Source organism: Lagenorhynchus albirostris, chromosome 11, assembly GCF_949774975.1.
Source record: "Lagenorhynchus albirostris chromosome 11, mLagAlb1.1, whole genome shotgun sequence".
NCBI classification, from domain to species: domain Eukaryota; kingdom Metazoa; phylum Chordata; class Mammalia; order Artiodactyla; family Delphinidae; genus Lagenorhynchus; species Lagenorhynchus albirostris.
Window position 1 is genome coordinate 10,962,834 of NC_083105.1, and position 19,261 is coordinate 10,982,094.

The 19,261-nt window shown below is 56.5% G+C and overlaps 1 protein-coding gene across 1 annotated transcript in view; it reads left to right on the forward strand.

Annotated features, from left to right (window-relative positions):
• The first annotated feature begins 1,058 nt into the window (after positions 1-1,058).
• ELFN2 (extracellular leucine rich repeat and fibronectin type III domain containing 2) overlaps positions 1,059-19,261 on the forward strand; it is a 43,513-nt gene continuing 25,310 nt past the window's right edge. The window contains exon 1 of the mRNA XM_060164785.1: positions 1,059-1,193. The gene's annotated coding sequence lies outside the window, so the exon portion shown is untranslated. The remainder of the gene's footprint in view (positions 1,194-19,261) is intronic.

Consider the following 19,261-nt stretch of genomic DNA (forward strand, 5'->3'; position numbering starts at 1 on the left):
GGTGTGAGCCCCTGCCTGCGGGGGAGGGCCAGGAGTACCATCTGGGCTGATGGGGTGCGGGGCCAGACAGAGAGAGGGGCCTCCGCGGGAAGGGGATGAGTGTGTGTGTGTGTGCACGTGTGCGCACAGATGGAGGGCAGGTTCGGCCGAGGCACGTCAGTCTGGGAGTCTGTGTGTCTGCGCACGTGGAGGTCAGGCAGGTATGGTGCTCTAAGGGTGTGTGAGCATGTACACACATGGCGGGTGGTGGGGCCGAGGTGTTACCCCTGGTGGCACACGGGCGGGGGGCCCCAGGGGTGGGTGCCAGTCCTTGCAAAGTTTTGAGTAAGAGATGTGCTGGGGGGAGAGGGGTGCTGGTTCCCTGCAGCAGAGGGGATGGGGCCCAGCTGTAGGAGGGAGTGGGCCGAGAGCGGGTGTTGGGGTGACCGAGAGGAGGGCGGCGTGGCTGGAGGGGTGTGTGGGGGTGCCGGGCATCAGGTCAGCGTGAGGGTGTGTGTGGCCATCCCCACCTGAGTGTGTGTCTGTGACCGGGAGTGAGGTGTGGGGCTGGGACAGTGACTTGGGAGGACCGTCCAGGCTGAGAGGCCCAGCAGGGGCTGAAGAGCACGGATGGGATGAGGTGGGTGGGAGTGGGGGCCCTTTAGCTCCCAGAAAATCTCTCCATCTGTTGCTTGCACCTCCTGCCCAGGGGCCGTGGAGGGATTGGAAGAAGCCCTGCGGCCCCTGGCTCCTCCCCTCTCCTCACCCGAGAACCCTGGGGGGTAGGGTGGGGAGTCCCCAGCCTTCCTTCTGGGTCTTGAGGCCCTTCCCTTCCCTCTTTCCTGCCCCATCATCTTTCTGTCTCCATCTCTCTGCATCTCCCTCCATTCCTCCCCTCCCTCTGCCTCCCTCCTCTCTCTCACAGTGATATTCATTTGTGGTATATTCGGTTACCATGGGAAACCTAAGAAAAAAGTGAGTGTACCCTTCAAGACTTCAGCATTTTTCCCTCCTCCCTCCCTCCTGCTGTCCCCCCCCTCCCTCCCCGTTCTCCCCCTCGCCTCCTCCCCGCAGAAGGAGAGGACTTGGGTGAGGAGCTGCTGCCGCCCGAGCTGGACCAGGACCTGAGACTCCATCGCTGCCGCCGCTGCTGAGACCAGGCCAGGGACAGGGCTTCGCTGGCCGCAGGGGCTCCCTCTGCCCGCAGAGATCTGGTAAGGACAGGGTCCTTCTGACGGCGTGTGAGTGTGGCTGTTGTGAGCACGGCCCACGTGACCTGGCCTTGAAAACCCGTGATGTAGCCCAGCCTCTGCCTCCTGTTTGTCCCTTCCTGCCCTGCCTCACCCCTGCCCCCAGCTGCCGGCACCCCAACTCTGCTCCCCCCCCCCGGCTTCCCTTCCACAGGGCCTCTGAGGCAGCTGGCAGAGTGGTGGGCCTTTGGGGGGCTGGAACAGGTCCACTGGGGAGGGGAGGGAGGCAGCCCCTGTTGGCTCAGAGACCCCACTCCTGCCCCTTTGCCCGGCTGAGAGCCAGAGCCTGGCCTGCCTGCACCCCAGCAGGGCAGGGGGCATCTGTGCCCCAGCTGGGGGTGGCAGGACCAGCCTCCAGGGGTTGCCCTGGAAGAACATGGCCTCTTCTGTCTCGGGTGGGGCCTTTCCACGTAGAGAGGGGCGGACGGAGGGGCCGGGAGTGAGCGGGGAGCAGGGGTAGTGCCGGCAGAGTCAATACCAGGCCTGATCCAGTGTCATTGAATTTGGGAGGAGGCAGGGGAGCAGTCTGACACTAGGAGGCCGCAGGCAGGCAGGCCGGCCACTGGCAGGAGCTGTCCAGGCTGGGGCTGGTGGCTGCCCTGGAGAGGAGAGGCCGAGGCTGTCGCTGTCACTGTGGCTGTGTTGGTGGTGGCCACGTGGAGGGAGCTGTTGTCCAGGCGGGGCGCTGAGTGACGGTGGTTGCCGTTGCCCTGGCGAGGGAGCCGCCTCTGTGGCATTGTGGTCTCCATGGAGAGAGGAGGAAACAGAGGGAGGAGGCTGGCTGTCTGGGCTTGCTGTTGGTGGTTGCTAAGGAGAGGGAGATGCCGTTTCTAAGATGTGGTGGTCCCCATGTGGAGGGGCCGTGGCTGCCAAGGTGTTGGGGTTCTCTGGGGGAGGGCTGGTGATGGGTGCTCCATGGAGGATGGGGTGGGGGGTGATGGGGCAGGGGCTACTGCTGTGGACTCGGTATTGCTGGCACAGGCTGAAGCAGGGTTCTTCGGTGGGGGCAGTGAGGCACACTGGGTGGGTCTGAGCTCTGCTCCCCACTTACATTGCGCATCCTGCCCTGTCCAGGCCAGACCGGGGCCCCTGCTGCACCACTGGCATCCCTCCTCCCATGGCCTTCTGTTGCCTGTCCTCCCCTCCCACTTCGTGGCCAAGCTCTCCTGCCTCTGTTCCTTGAGCCCTCTCCCTCCTCGGGGACTTGGAGCATACTAGCCCACCATCTGGACGCATGTTCCCTCCTTGTCCCCAAATGACTTCGTCCCCATCCTTCGTGTTTGCTGAGCTCTGGGAAGCCTGGCATTGATGCCTGCCTTTGAGGTATCAGACAGGGGAAGTGACTTGCCCAAGGTCACACAGCATACATGTGCTGGGCCTGGGATTTGACCCTGGGTGCCTGCCTCCCCAAATATTCAACTCACCAGGCCTAACTCCTCCCCCAGGACTCCGGCCCCCCCACCCTGCCTCCCGCTGTTCAGAGTTGTCTCTCTTCCCTCAGTCCCCAGGTATTCATTTCATTTTGGTAACAGTAGGAGGCAGCGTGGAAGAGCACAGAGTTCGGGGTTTGAATCCTGGCTCTGTCACTTACAGCTGTATGACTCTGTGCCTCAGTTTCCCCTTCTGTAAAATGGAGATGATGCACATGCCTCTCGAGGTTGCTGTCACTTGGGATAATATCTGATGCTCTGGTTCCTGGCACCGAGTAGACTCTCAGTAAGTGGTAACCACCACCATCATCGTTACTTTCTTTAAAAAATGATTTTCTGACATGTCTGGGGTGGACAAGGTGCCTTCTCACCAGAGATCTGCCTCATTTTTCCTTTCCTGTGTTCACTGAGCAGCGGAGGTATTGACCTGACATCAAGGAAGCAGGAGGCGGGGCTTGGAGAAGAGGAGGGTCATGCAGCACCTTGGTCGTGGAGCCAGGACGGAACTAGGTGTGGCTGGCTCCCTGTCCGGTGCTCCCTGCCTGCTAGCTCCAGGGGCCTGGGTGTGCACTTTAATCATGTGGGCCTTGTCCCCCGAGCTGTGCCTGAGCCCCCAGCCTCCTGGCTTCCTCCCCAAGGGCCCAGTGTTCTGCCAGCTCAGCCAGCCCTGGCTGGTGGTACCCTGGGAGTATCAGGGGAAGTCTGTCCTGTCAACCTTGGCACCACCAGGGGACAAGCCAGGCAAGGGACTGAAAAGGATATCCAAAGAGGACTTTTTAGGGATTTGCGGAGTGACAAGCAGGATGTCTTTTGAGTGACAGAGATCTGAGTTCAGATCCTGCCTCCGCCACTGTCTAGGTGGATGGCCCTAGCCACGTTTCTCTACCTTTCTGGACCTCAGTTTCTTTTTTTTTTAAATTAAAAAATATATATATATATATATATTTAATTGTATACTTTTTGGCTGCATTGGGTCTTAGCTGAGGCACCCAAGATTTTTGGGTGCAGCACGTGAGCTCTTCATTGCAGTGCGCAGGCTTCTCTCTAGTTGTGGCATGCAGGGTCATTAGTTGCGGTGCGAGGGCTCTCTAATTGTGGCACACAGCCCGCAGCATGTGGGATGTTAGTCCCCTGACCAGGGATCAAACCGGTGTCCCCTGCGTTGCAAGACGGATTTTTAACCACTGGACCACCAGGGAAGTCCCTGGACCTCAGTTTCTTCATCTGTATAATGGGTATGATAAGAATCCTTACCTCACCTTGCCAATGTGAGGCAGGGGAATGAAGTTAAAGCACTGGGCCTGGTGCCTGGGGAGGAGTTTCCTGCAGCGGCAGCTGCTCTCTCTAACCTGTCAGCCTTCTCACCTTTCTGGCTGACTTGGGTAAGAGAAGATAGAGAGCAGTCCTGGGTGGTCCCAAATGGCAGAAGTGGGACCAAGCAGGCATAGGCCTCAGTTCATCACAAGAGACTTTCTAACAGAGCTGTCTTGGGATAGAGAGAAGGAGGTTCTGAGCACTCTAAGTACAGTGAGACCACAGAAGGCTGGCAGGAGCACAGAGTTTGGGATTACAAGACCCAGGTTCACGTCCTAATGTTGCCCTTTATGGGCTGTGGGATCTTGGGAGCCTCAGTTTCCCCACCTGCAAAATTGGAGGAATAATAATGGAACAAGGGTTACTTTGTTTTTTAAATTATATATATATATTTTTAAGTTAGATTTTAATTTTATTTTAAAATTTTAAAAAAATTAACTAATTAATTTATTTCTGGCTGCATTGGGTCTTCGTTGCTGTGCGCAGGCTTTCTCTAGTTGTGGCGAGCGGGCATACTCTTTGTTGTGGTGCACGGGCTTCTCATTGCAGTGGCTTCTCTTGTTGCAGAGCATGGGCTCTAGGTGCACGGGCTTCAGTAGTTATGGCTTGCGGGCTCTAGAGCGCAGGCTTAGTAGTTGTGGCTCATGGGCTTAGCTGCTCCATGGCATGTGGGATCTTCCCGGACCAGGGCTCAAACTCGTGTCCCCTGCATTGGCAAGCGGATTCTTAACCACTGCGCCACCAGGGAAGTCCCAAGAACAAGGGGTACTTTAAATGAATTCACGTAAGTGGAAGAGACCTAGGATTCCCTTGAATCCTCACAGCATCTCATTTTCCAGAAGAGGAAAAAAAGCAAGATGCAAGGAGCTTAAGGGGCTTGTAGCAGTAATACCAGTACCTGCTGTTTACTGATTTTCTGCTACGGGCCAGGCATTTTCCCACATGCTCCGGGTGTCACTGAATTCCCCAGCCTTTGCACTTGCTGTTCCTTCTACAGGAGTGGCCGTTCCTTCTGTGCCTGTTGCTGCTCCGCGGGCTTGTGGCGTGCGTGGCTGTCTCCTGTTCTGTCTCGCTGTCACCTCCTCAGGGAGGCCCTCCCTGACCACACCGTTCATTGCTCTCGTCCTTCCCTCTCTCTTTGTTTCCTTCTAGCCCCTACCACGACCTATGCTATTTTGTTTATTTGCTTGTTTATTATCCACGCTCCTACCGTGAGAGCTTAGAGTATCAGCTCTGTGAAGGCAGGAGCTTTTTCCGTCTTGTTCCCTGCTCCATCCTAAGGGCCTTGAATGGGGTCTGGCACATAGTAAATGCTCAGTAGATATGTGGTGAAGGCGTGGGCTAACCCTGCCAGCTACCCTGGGAAGTCATCTCATCATTCCCATTTTACACATATGGAAAGTGGCTCTAGGGAAGCTTGGTAAACTGCCTGTGAACACGCAGCTGGAAGTAGGTGGCAGACCTGGCGTTTGACCCCAGATTGGGCTGGTTACGGGTCAAGTGCTTTTCCTGCTGCGCTACACCGCCTTGCCCGGGAGCTTTGCGTTTTAGGTTAGAGAGTTTAGACTTTACTCTGAACACAGAGGCAGAATCACAGAAAGGCTTTTAAGTAGGGAGGACTCCTGCCTGAAGGAAAACCTTATGTTAGCAGCCAGAATTGTCAAAAGAAATGAGTTCAGCTGCTCACTACCTGTGTGGCCTTAGGCAAATTACTTAACGACTCTGTGTCTCAGTTTACATGTCTATAAAATGGGGTACTATCTTGAATCAGTTCAGCTGCTCACTACCTGTGTGGCCTTAGGCAAATTACTTAATCACTCTGTGTCTCAGTTTACATGTCTATAAAATGGGGATACTATCTTGAATCAGTTCAGCTGCTCACTACCTGTGTGGCCTTAGGCAAATTACTTAACCACTCTGTGTCTCAGTTTACATGTCTATAAAATGGGGATTCTATCTTGGCTGATCTGGGCTGGCTTCTGGGAGGCAGTGGGCTTTGACCTTTGATTTGCAGCCTTGGCTTCAAGTCCCCCTCCCCAGGGTGGAAAGAACAGCATCTGCTGAATCACCCTGGTCCGGGGGGGGGGGGGGGGGGGGGGGGCTCACTGCCGGCCCTGAGGGATTTGAGATTTTGACTTCTGAATGGGGGATATTTTAAGTGCTTGGGACAGGCCATTTTCTGCCCTAGCAGCCTGGGCTCTCTTATCCTACCCCACCCCCACCTCCCTTAAAGAAAGAGAGAAGATCAGAGAGGAGAGAGAAGGTTTTAATTGAGCACCTACTATGCACCAGAGCCATTCTTATTTGTATCCCCTTTCACAGTCACAGCAGCCCCTGCAGAGTATATTCGTTATGCCCATTTTACAAATGACCGGACTCAGGCTTGCGGAAATTCTCCATGGGGCACAGAGCAGGGATTTGGACCTAGGCTCGGAGGCTCCTGTCTGCTCTGTCTCATAAGAGGGGAGAGAGTGATGGAGGTGCCCGGGATGGGTCTGCTCTGGGGTTACCCAGGGAGTGAGCTATTCGTCTCAGCCCCACCAGGATGGAGCTTAGAGTGGCCCCGATTTCAGAGGCTGGACCTTGAGGGGTTGCGGATGGGCAGACCGCTCCCACCAGCCTGGCTCCCCCCACCCCAACTGCTGGCAGCCTCACTAGCCCCTGGAATAGATCTGGCCTTGTGTGCGGTTATCCCAGTGTCTCAGTCAAGACCCCATTTGTTTGGGGAGGAGAAAGGGGGGTTTGTGGTGCCCAACAGAGGTGGGATTCATGGACAGGGCCGGGGCGGGGGTAGCCTGCCTGGTACGGGCCAGGCCTGGAGGAGGGCCAGGAGGGAGTGAGAGGAGGGGGCTGGGGCGTGGCCTGGGGTCCTGCCTGGGGCAGAGTCTTGGGGGGGGGGCTGTGTGGATGGAGGTGCAGGAGGAGGGGGGTGGGAGTCCCACTCTCATGACTCCTGGTCTGAAGGAAGGAGAGCATGTCGCTCTGTCCTGAGGGAGCCCCAGGTGTTAGGGGAGGTGGGGAGAGACCGAGCCATCAGGATCCTTGTTTGAGGGAGACACAGCCTGACTCCGGGGAGTGCCCCGTCTGAGGGGAGATAGAGCCTCGACTCCCAGGAGCCCCAGTCTGAGGGCGGAGGCACTGTGGGTGTCCTGGGCTCCATCTGCTTTCTGAGTGCAGGAGGAGGGGATGGTCCCACTGAGTGGAGTCTCCCTGAGTTCTGGGAAGCCTTCCTGGAAGAGGCAGTCCCTGAGGACTGGGAAGGGGTTGGATTCAAGGCAGCACCTACAGGAGGGCCCGTTCTGTGGTTGGAAGGAAGGCCCGGTGGGTTAGATCCTGATTCTGAGTGGTCATGTGCACCTGAATCTCAGTTTGCTCATCTGTGAAATGGGGACACTGCTGGGCACCTGGAGGGGATGGGATGAGATAGGCTTGGAGGGAGGAGTACCTGTAGACAGTAGGCCCACAGGGCTGTCGGGGGCTGCATGGTTAGTAAGGCCTGAGGAGTTCCAGAAGCTGACGAAGGCCCATGCCCCCACCCCCTGCCTCCACCTGGGGTCACAGCTCAACTAACCCAGCTTCAATCTTGACCAGCATAGGAGGGAGGGCAGACTCTGGGCTGAGCTGTGAGGTGGACACAAGGGCTCCTTCTTGCCTCCAACTTGCTGTGTGACCCTGCCAAGTCCCTCACTCTCTCTGGTCCTCAGGGGTGCAGTTGGGGCCTGCCAAGGACCCCGAGCATCCTAGCAAGAGACAGACTACACAGAGGGGTCAGCAAAGCAGAACAGGTACCCCAGACGATGGTGGCTCAGGGGCCCTGGAGCTAGGCAGGGCCTGGGGAGCAAGGCCTTTCCTGCCTCTGCCAGACACTCTGGGGTGCTGGGTTGGGGACAGCGGGTCAGAGCAGAGAAACTCCTGGGGCTGTAAAAGGGGGTGACACAGTGGTCAAGCATGTGGGCCCAGGCCTGGGGTCAACTCCTGATTCTGCCCATAACAAGTGCCTCAGTATCCTCATCTGTAGAATGGGAGTAAAAATAGTACCCACCTCATAAGGTGGAAACTATAAAGTGCTTGGCACTGCACCTGGCGTACAGTGAGTGCTCAATAGATGCTGACTCTGCTTCTGGTGGTGGGAGCAGGCAGGCAGGGCTTCACGGCCTTTCCAGCCACCACCTTTTAGGCTGTTGAGGACAGGCTGTGGCTTACGGAATCCCATAGCCTGGGGTGCTGGGCCAGGAAATGTGGGGCTGTCTGCCACTGTGGCTCTTCCCACTCTCCCCAGTGCCTGCTGAACAAGATGCTGTGGAAAGAGCCAATGCATTTCGGAGTAGGCAGCGTGGGTTCCATCCCAGCTCATTCATCCCCTTGCTGCCTGGCTCTGAGCAAATCATTTTCTGAACCTCCGTGTCTTCATCTATGAAATGGGATCAAGGGCCTTCATGAGGATTAAGTGAGAGGATACAGGAAGGCAGGACCCATCTGCTCCTTCTGTACGGATGAGTGTTGGTACCTACTGTCTCCTGTAACTGCTCTGCTCTTCCCCTCTCTGATGTGGTGCTGAGGTTGCTGGCAGGGAAGGGGCTTTGGAGACGGAGTTCCCAGCCTGGTTGAGATGGCAGCTGACCCAGAAGCTCTGTCCTGGATTCAGGAGGGAGCTTGGGGTGGGGGCTGTCCTCGGGGACCATCTGGGCCTCCAGGGCAGCTGCAGATGCTGAGGGACCTGGGGAGGGTTGGGAGCTGGGCTTTTTTTAAAACAATTAATTAATTTATTTAATTTTATTTTTGGCTGCATTGGGTCTTTGTTGCTGCACGCGGGCTTTCTCTAGCTGCAGCGGGCGGGGGCTCCTCTTAGTTGCGGTGTGTGGGCTTCTCATTGCGGTGGCTTCTCTTGTTGCGGAGCATGGGCTCTAGGTACGCAGGCTCAGTAGTTGTGGCATGTGGGCTCAGTCCTTGTGGCACATGGGCTCAGTAGTTGTGGCTCGCGGGCTGTAGAGCACAGGCTCAGTGGTTGTGGGCTCTAGAGCACAGGCTCAGTAGTTGTGGCACATGGGCTTAGTTGCTCCGCGGCATGTGGGATCTTCCCAGACCAGGGATCGAACCGGTGTCCCCCGTGTTGGCAGGCAGATTCTTAACTACTGTGCCACCAGGGAAGTCTGGGAGCTGGGCTTTGATGGGGGATCAGGACCCCAGAGCACTGGAGAGTCCCAGCCAGCAGGGTCTGTGCTCACGGGCATGCTGATGCCCAGAGAGGTCCTGGCCCGTGGTTACCCTGCCCTGACTGGCTGGGCTGAAGGTGGAATGTGTTCTGGTAGCTTCTAGCTTAGGCACTCACTTTCCATGGCCCCTGGGCCAGGATGAAGTGGCTGTGTCTGGACAGGGTCACCCAGGGCCTGGGCTCAGCTTTCTTAGCTCTGCCTCTGTCTCCCTCTCTGTCTCCTTCTGCCCACCCTCTGGCCTGTGCCCGCCCTGCAAACAGCCTGGCCCCGTCTGTTTATGGCAGCCTTCGTGTCCCTCCCTCAGCCACCTGAGGGAGGTGGAGGGACCAAAGCCGGGTGTGCGTGGGTGTGAGCACATGTGCCCCGGGTGGTTTTGTGTGTTTGTTGTGTGTTGGAGGGTGTGCACCCCCTTTCTAACTAGGGGCCTGACACATGCTCTCTGTGTGTAAAATAGGGATAGGCTGCTGCCCCTTCCCTGTCACTGGGGGCCCTTCCCCATGTTTCTGGGCACCGGCGGATACCTGTACGGCATGTTTTCTTCCCCATGGGATTTGCTTCGCGGCCTCTACCCAGGAGGCCCTGACTCTGCTCTCCAGGCACCTCCCCTCAGGGCACAACGGGGCCCATCCTCATCCACCTCATCTCCTCGCATGGCTGTGTCTGTGTTGTGGACGGCTGGGTTGGTCACAGTTTTTCCACTTTCACCAGTAGTGCACGACTTCAAATCCTCACCCCTCTGACCCACACGGGCCGCCCTGTGACAGGGGTGGGCTTGTTTGTGGGCGTCTGCTGCCGGGGCTGAGTGTGGACGTCTGGACTCCCCTTGCAGCTCTGGGCTGAGGGTTTTAGGTGGGACCCCCATTCTGGATGGGATTCCTGCCTGTGGGACTCCCTGGGGCCTGGGGAGGGGTGAGGTGTGGGGGGCCTGGGCCGGGAAGCCCCTGGCTGCCCCTGGAGCAGGATGCCGGGGGGCCCCGCTGCCCCGTGCCATCCCCACTCTCTGGGTCCCAGGACCAGTGGGCCTTGGGCCATCGGTGCCAGGGGGAGCTGCTTCACCACCTGGCTGCCCAGGGCCCCTGAATGGCACAAGAGTGCCTGATGCCTTCTGGAGCTGGGGGTGGAGGAGGGCGGGTGAGTGACAACCACAGAAGGAGGAGGTACAGGAGTCTGGGGCAGGGTCCGGAGGCCTGGCCCCCAGCCTGCACTCTCACCCGCTGGGGCCTGAGTCTGGTCAGTCCCAGGACTTCTTCGTTCTCTCGCTTGAGTTGGAGGCACCTTGCTGCCGTTGGGAGAGACCTGGGCTCGGGGTCTGAGTGTCAGCTCTACCCTTAACCCTCTGTGGGACCCAGTTCTCAGGCGGCCTGTAGAATCTAAGGGAGTCATTTATTCTTTCTATTTAACAACATCTGTATAACACTTACCAAGTGCCAGGCACTGTTCTAAGAACTTTACAGAAATTAAATCCTCACAAAATATCACTATCCCCATTTTACAGATTGGGAAACCAAGGTGCTGAGAGCTTAAGGATCCTGCCCACAGCCACACAGCGAGCCAGTGATGTGATCGGGATTTGAACCTGGGCCGTCTGGCTCCCTGGGCTGTCCCAGCCATCTTGCTGTGTTGCGTGCCCGTGGTAGTCTGTGGAGGGTGGTGCTTGGGCCGGGCCTGGGCCAGCCTGGTCCCTTGGTCTGAGCCTTGACGGTGGGCCAGGAAGGTGGTCTTGGCACACGGTAGGCGTGGCAGCTTGGGATCAGGCCAGATTTGAGTCCCTAGCTTGTCACTTACTAAGTCACTTGACCTAGCTGAGCCTCAGTCTCCCCATGTGTAAAACAAGGTAACAGTACCTGCCTGGCAGGACCGTTGTGAGAATTTGGTGCGATGTGGTGTGCGGGGCACTCAGCACGTGGTGGGCAGCTGTGATGGCCCCATGGCAGGGGGAGAGGGAGGCAGCTTAAGGGGTGCCCCATGCCAGCAGAGGGCAGTGTGTGCCCCTGGGAGCCTGTGATGGACTCCCTGTCCATCTGGTGCAGCCGGGCTCGAGGCTGGGACACACATAGACACACGCACAGTGGAGAAGCAGCTGAGCAGCCTTGCGTGTGAGGGCTAGGACGAACCCTGGATACCGTCTCACCCTGCTCCCTCGTTGTTGCAAGTGGGAAACTGAGGCCCGGAGTGGGGAAGAGATTTGTACTGGGACCCACAGTGAGTTCAGATTATCTGAAATTTCATTGGTGGGCGGGGCCTTTTCCAAGAAATGCAGCAACAGCCCTGCCTACAGCGGCCCTGTCCCGGCCACAGTGGCCCACATTCTGCAGGGTCCATGCCCTGCCGGGCATTTTTGCTGGTCTGTTGACCAGCTTACGTGCGACTTCCTGGCTTGTTTCCTGGCTCGTCTACCACAGTGGAAGCCGTGAGGACTGGGACCTTGTCTGTCCGCTCACAGCTCAACCTGTGTCCCCAGCACAGAGCCTAGTGCGTACACAGTAGGTGCTCAATGAGCATTGGTTGAGGAATAAGCGACCTTAGGAAACATCCCCTCTGACTCTGTCGTGGGAAAGTCTGAATTTCAGACGGGTAGAGAGCTGCCCAGGGCCGAGCCGGGCACTGAAGCCAGGCCTCCTGGCTCCCAGCCCTGAGCCCTCTGTGCGTTTGTGAACATATGTAACACACAGAGACAGCCGTGCGCACACACACAAATGCACACACTCTACGCCATGATTCAGAAGCTTCACGCTGATCATTGCTCAATTTTCTAGCTTAAAAGTGTCCATCTGTCCATCTCTCTGCCAAGGCCGTGGGCTGGACACCTACGGAGGCACCTGCTCTGGGGCCTCCCCCACAGCCTGAGGCTGCCCCCAGGAAGGGGCAGGGGTCCTGGTAGGGGAACCTGGGAGGGTGCAGCCTGCCCAAGTGAATCCCCCCGCCCACCCCCCGCCCCAGGTGCATTCCCTGCGCTATGCCCAGTGGATTCTCTGTGTCCCCTTCTTCTGGCCACATCCACCCAGTCCCACCTTGACAGCCCACCTGCCCAAGCCTGATCCCTGCCCCCATCACTGGGCTGTCTGAGGCTTTGGGGGAAGGGGTGTCATTTCTGGGGACCAGGCTCCCCCTCCGCCTCCGCCAGGAAGTCTGCCCTAATGCACGGGAAGTTGGTAATTAGTATGAGGCAGGCTGATTAGCTCAGAAGTTAAGTCTTTGTTTTCCTCACTCCCCAGTTTGTCTAATTGAGCAGATGTAGAGTGGGGGAGGGGGAGGGGCTGCTGGGTTGGTCCCAGGGCTGGGTGGGGGCACGCATGGCTGTGTGCTCGCTGCAGGGGGTGGCAGGTTGGGGGGCACCCAGGTGGGGGGCGGCCTGGTGGAGGAATGCCAGGGCAGGAGCGCCCGCGGGCAGGTCCCCAGGCTGCAGCCCTCTGGGGGTGTGGTTGCATGGCTCTGGGAGGGCATCACACCTGGGACGCCACTGTGAGCGCTCTGCATTCGTTCATTCCTTCCGGTCTTCGCATCCAATCGCGAATCATAACTGCTGTCATTTATTGAGCACGTGCTGTGTGCATTCCCTGGGCTGGATGCCGTTCGCGTATTGCCTTGCTCAGTCCTCAGACGATGGTGCAGGTATGGGACCCTCATTTCTTAGGGGAGGAATCTAAGGCTCAGAGAGCTAGGTGACTGATCTAAGGTCGGAGTGGTCAGGGCAGGGTTCAGACCCCGGCGGTCTCCCGAGGCCCTGCCCTGGGCTGGGAGAAAGGGGAGCCTGTGACCAGGTGGTGGCCAGGCCAGGTCCTGGACACTAGGGTTGTTGAGGCCTTGTCCTTCTTGTCGGTTACATGGGGATCAGTCCATCCACCTTCTCAGGCCGTTGGGAGGAGGAGTAACAACAACTGTGATAATGGCAACGGTGATGATTGGTTGAGTGCTTGCTGTGTGCCAGGCAGGTGACAGATGCTCTACATGTTTTCATATTTCATCCTCGCAGCAATCCCGGGAGCTCTGGGTAGACACCCTTATTACCCCATTTCACATTCACAGAAGCCAAGGATCTGGGAGGTAAGGAGCCTGCCCCAGTCCCGGTTCGTAAGTTGGGGACCCAGGATTTAGCCGGGAGCCGTCTGACTCCAGGCCCTTCCTCCTTGACTGCCACTCCATGTGGTGTATAACCCCTGTGAGGTGCCTGCCACATGGCAGGTGCTCAACAAAGGTTAGTGGCCTGCACCCTTCCTGCAAGGGCTGGTTCCTGGAGATCCTGTGTCTCTGGGGCTTAGCTGAGTGGTCCAGGGAGGACAGCCCTCCTCATAATATCCTGTGGGGTAGGTATTACTTTTATTTCCATTTTACAGGTGGGGAAGTTGAGGCTCAGAGAGGTGAAATGACTTACCCAGGATCTCACAGCTGGTGAGGTGAAGGGGCCGGGATTTGAACCCAGGTGGTCTGGGTCCAAGTGCAGCCGTGCGGCAGGCTCCTGGGCACAAGCGTCTGCTCCCAGCTGTGTCCGTCCCTCAGGGGTGATCCTCCTGGCCTGATCCTCCACTTCCTTGGCTCCTCTTATCAGCCGTGTGCGGGGATGCCTAAGTTTCCGTCCTCCACTGTGCCCTGCCTCTGGCTGTTGGGCATTGGGTGTGGCCACCTGATGACTGGACATGTCTTTCGGGGTGTCCCTCTGGCCCTGAAATCTCAACTTGTCCAACGCAGGACTCTTCCTCTCTCCTCCTGCATATCAGCCCATTTGCTCCTTCTCTGAGGCTCCCCGTTCCAGGGTGGGCACTACCGTCATTCGGCCACCCATCTGGACCTGGAAGTCATCCCCGAACTCCACCCCTGGTCTCCCATCTTCATCCTGTAGGTCACCAAGTCCTGTTCTTGTCCCATCACCTGTCCACTCCGCTGCCCTCACCTGCATTGAGTCACCATCGAGAGCCTGGAGCATTGCAGCAGCCTCCTCAAAGGCCAGCTCTCCCCGCCTCCAATTCATTCCACACCCTTCTGTTGTCCTGGGCTCCCTAGCATGTCACTGCTTCCTGTTGTCCTGGGGCTGAAATCCAGGAGATTGGGTTATTTATGATACAGGTGATTCTGGCTTTTTAAGTGAGGAGGCCATAGAATTGCAGCGTTGTATAGTTATGGTACTCGATTGGTAATTGTACCAGTCAGAATCAGCTGGATTCTGGGACCTGTTGGACTCGGCCCAGCCATGGGGCTCCTGCCTCTGGGCTCCCTCTCCCTGCCCCTCTCACATACCATTATCCCGTCTCCTGGCCTCGTTCCAGTTTCTCAAAAGTGCTGTCTTCTGGGTGCTGCGTAGGCAGTTTGATCACCAGGATCACCCTCAGCAAAACGTTCCTTGACCCCAGGATAGATGAGACCCCTCAGGTGCCTCTGCACTGGGGACACCTTCTAATTCTCCTAAGAACCCTTGGAGGGGAGCAGTGCTGCTCATTTTGCAGATGGGGAAGCTGAGACTCAAAAAGCTAAGCTGGCGTCTGAACCCAAGTCGCTCGCCATGGAGCCCGTGTTCTCCCCCGTCTGTACGCGTGTGTGTGCACGTGTGCGCACACTGCAGGCTCTGTTGTCTGCTGTCTGAGCCAGGCGGTGTTTGGGCTGGGATGAGCCGCTGCCACCTTGGGAGAGGAGGTCCGAGGTTGCCTCTGGATGCCGGAGCCCGTCTCTTCCTGTAGGGGGTGGAGATGCTACATGTGAACGTTGTGTCGGGGGGGGGGGTGTCAGTCCTTCGCTAGCCCCCGAGATCACAGCCTCCCCGGCTCCTCCAGCTTCTCTCCCCTTCCTTCAAAACAAACACCCGCGAGCCCAAACCACCCATCCAGCCAAGGCACAGATAGAGCCAGAGTTGGAATTAATTAATCCTGTTGCCCGGGCAACTGGGATCCAATCTTCTCCGTCCAGCCCGCCCCCGCCTGCCAGGCCCCGCCCCTGCCTGCCAGGCCCCGCCCTGCCTCTCTTGGCCCCACCCCTCAAGGCTTTGGCCCCACCCTCTCCCCCACCAGCAGCTGGTGGTGCCCTGGTGTCCTGGGAGACTCTTCCAAAGTCGAGGACGGAGAGGGTAGGGATATCTAAGAACTGGGTTCAAGAACCCACTCAGCCACTCTTGGGAGCGTGGGAGCGTGGGAGCGTGGGCAAGGCCCTGAACCACTGGGAACCACGCTATGACTCTACTTACCTGGGGAGGGGCACCACCGGGGGATTTGAGAGATGTGTGAGAGAGGAAGAATGAAAGTGGCCTGAACTGGCGATACCATTGAGACCAGCAGTGGGTGTGCAGGGCTGCAGGAGCAGGTGTCCAGTGACAGGAACTGTTACAGCTGCAGTTGACGGCAGTAATGGGGCCGCCTCCCCTGGCCACAGGTTCTGACTCAGTTCCCCCTCCTCCATCTCAACCTTCCTTTCATCCTCTGAGCCTGCACCCCTCTGGCTGGACACCAGCAACCAGGGTCGTGTTCTCCATCCTTGTCTGTTGGTCTGTCCACCAGTCCACCCCACTCTGTCTCTTCCTGGGTGACCCTGAGCAAGTTACTTAGCGTCTCTGTGCTTCCAATTCCTTGTCTGACAAATGGGCCTAGGAGCCCGCACCTAGGGAGCCGTGGAAAGCCCCCTGCGTGGTGTTTAGTCTGTGCTAACCACCCGGTTGCTTCTGTGCCGCTGCTGGCCGGAGGCCAGGGGGTGCCCTGTGAGAGGGGCTGTGGGGAGCACAGGGGACAGTAGTCCCACCTTCCTCTCGGGGAAGTCGAGGGTCGTGACCATGGCCACACTGTTGGGTCGTTGAGGCTCCCAGCCCTACCACTCTTCTCTCTAGGACCAGCTCACCGTGTCAGGCTCAGCCGTAGGGCATTGCAGATGGGGAAATCAAGGCCGGCGTGGGGTGTGGGGGGGTGGCAGTTGTAGCTGGTGCTTCAGGGGCTGACCTTTCTAGCGTGGCCCTGTTTTCTGGATCTTGCTGGCTGGTGCTGGCTGGAGGGTAGCACAAGCCAGGTCTTTGAAAGCCGGAGCTTGAGTCTCCCTCTGTTGTAACCGTAGGGAATGTGCTTCTCTTGCTTGGGCCTCAGTTTTCTCTTCTGTGAAATGGGAGATCATGGGGGTGTAGCTGGTGGTAACTCTGACTGAAGCAGGTTGGAGTCATGGCTTTTTAGGCTTTGTGCTAGCAGAAGGGGGCCAGTGTGGGCAGACGAGGTGCAGTGTCTGGCCAGGGCCATTCCTGGCGGTGCTGTCAAGGTGGAGGATATAGAGGGAACCTGAGAGGAAGATGCCAGCTCTCACCCCCAGCCCCCATCTTTTGGAGTCCCCCGTTCTGGACTCTGCCGAGCTTGGCAAACTCAGCGGTGAGCTGGGATGAGGCCCAGGGCAGGCCCTGGCTCCTGCTCGGCCTCCCACCTGGTCCTAAGCCTGTGGAGGCTGAGTGCTGGGTCTCCCATCATCTGTCTAATAGGCCATTTGCTCCTCTGTGTGCCAGGGAGGCGTCTCTCAAGCTGGCATGGTGGGGCAGGGGCTCTGGAGAGAAAATGGCCAGGACTGGTGATGGACCTCTCCTTGGCTCCACGGCCCCTTCCTCAGGCACTGTGGGTAACTTGCTGCCCCTCCTGAGCCTCAGTTTCCTCATCTGTGAGCTGGGCCTAATGATGCAATCAATGATCACACCTGTTGTAAAAGCTTTTTAAAAAAAATTTTTTTTAATCTATTCATTTATTTATTTTGGCTGCGTTGGGTCTTTGCTGCTGCGCACAGGCTTTAGTTGCGACGAGCGGGGGCTACTCTTCGTTGCTGTGCACGTGCTTCTCACTGCAGTGGCTTCTCTTGTTGCAGAGCATGGGCTCTAGGTGCGTGGGGTTCAGTAGTTGTGGCGTGGGATTAGTTGCTCCTTAGCATGTGGGATCTTCCCGGACCAGGGATCGAACCCATGTACCCTGCATTGGCAGGCAGGTTCTTTATTTTATTTTTTTCATACATCTTTATTGGAGTATAATTGCTTCACAATGTTGTGTTAGTTTCTGCCGTACAGCAAAGTGAATCAGCCGTAAGCACACACATATCCGCATAGCCCCTCTCTCTTGCGTCTCCCTTCCGCCCTCCCTGTCCCATCCCTCTAGGTGGTCAGAAAGCACCGAGCTGATCTCCCTGTGCTGTGCAGCAGCTTCCCGCCAGCCATCCATTTTACCTTTGGTAGTGTATGTATGTCTGTGCTACTCTTTCACTATGTCTTAGCCTCCCCTTCCCCACGGTGTCCTCAAAGTCTGCATCTTTATTCGTGCCCTACCACTAGGTTCATCAGTACCATTTTTCTAGATTCCGTATATATGCGTTAGCATACGGTATTTGTTTTTCTCTTTCTGACGTGCTTCACTCTGTATGACAGACTCTAGGCCCATCTACCTCACTACAAATAACTCAATTTCATTTCTTTTTATGGCTGAGTAATATTCCATTGTATATATGTGCCACATCTTCTTTATCCATTCATCTGTTGATGGACATTTAAGTTGCTTCCATGTCCTGGCTATTGCAAATAGTGCTGCAATGAACATTGCTGCAATGCAATGTGGTAGATGTATCTTTTTGAATCATGGTTTTCTCAGGGTATATGCCCAGTAGTGGGATTGCTGGGTCATATGGCAGTTCTATTTTTAGTTTTTTAAGGAACCTCCATCCTGTTCTCCATAGTGGCTGTATCAATTTACATTCCCACCAACAGTGCAAGAGGGTTCGCTTTTCTCCACACCTTCTCCAGCATTTATTGTTTGTAGATTTTTTGATGATGGCCATTCTGACCTGTGTGAGGTGATACCTCATTGTGGTTTTGATTTGCATTTCTCTAATGATTAGTGATGTTGAGCATCCTTTCATGTGTTTGTTGGCCATCTGTAAGTCTTCTTTGGAGAAATGTCTATTTAGGTCTTCTGCCCATTTTTGGATTGGGTTGTTTGTTTTTTTGATACTGAGCTGCATGAGCTGCTTGTATATTTTGGAGATTAATCCTTTGTCAGTTGCTTCGTTTGCAAATATTTTCTCCCATTCTGAGGGCCGTCTTTTCATCTTGTTTATGGTTTCCTTTGCTGTGCAAAGGCTTTTAAGTTTCATTAGGTCCCATTTGTTTAATTTTGTTTTTATTTCCATTACTCTAGGAGGTGGGTCAAAAAGGATCTTGCTGTGATTTATGTCATAGAGTGTTCTGCCAGGCGGATTCTTAACCGCTGCACCACCAGGGAAGTCCCTAAAAGCTTTTGAGAGGCAAAAACGAGGGGTGGCAAACTCAGATGCCCACAGGGGCCGGGTCACGAAAAGTGTGCATCCGGGCAGAGGAAGGCAATAGGGTGAGGCGGGGCCGTGGTAAACGCCCGCGCTCAGGCTCTGCCTAATGGCATCAAACTCGGATTTGTATCAATACCGAGACTGCCAACAGAAGTGATCTGCGGGCTGCGTTTGGAGCTGCCGGCTTGCCCCAGAAGGCAGGCTCTACAAATGGATTAACTGGGAGGGGGATATTTAACTCTACTTTACATGAGAACAAGGGCTAACATTTATTGAGGGCTTCCTCTGTGCCAGGAGCAAACTCAACACTTCACTCGGATTACCATGTTTGATCCTCACACCAAGGGACCCGGAGGGCCGCAGGGCGCAAGTGCAATTCCTGCTTTGTGGATGAGCCAGTTAAACCAGAGAGGTTAAGTCAGAGCCCAAGGTCACACAGCTGTGGGGGAGGGAGCAGGGCCCACCCTGGGACTTTGGATTCCTTATTGGGGGTTTTCCCCTCCGGCCTCATGGGGGCAGAGTGGTGGGGGCGGGGGGGGGGGCAGATCTGCTTGGCACAGAAGCACCCAAATCTGTGGCTTTTTGTTTCTCTCATAGGAGGCTGGGAGAGGGAGGAAAACGGAATTAAACAGATGAAAGGTGTCGTGGGGCTGAGGAAGAATAACGTTTTTTGTGAGCTTGTTAACATTTGTGAAGTTAAGTAAGCAGAAATTTATGCCGTTCATTTGCATGCATTAAAGGGAGGGTTCCCTGGGCCCAGTGTTGTACCTGGAACCTCACCAGCCTCCCAGGGCAGCTGACCCTCAGCCCACAGGAAGCTGCTCCC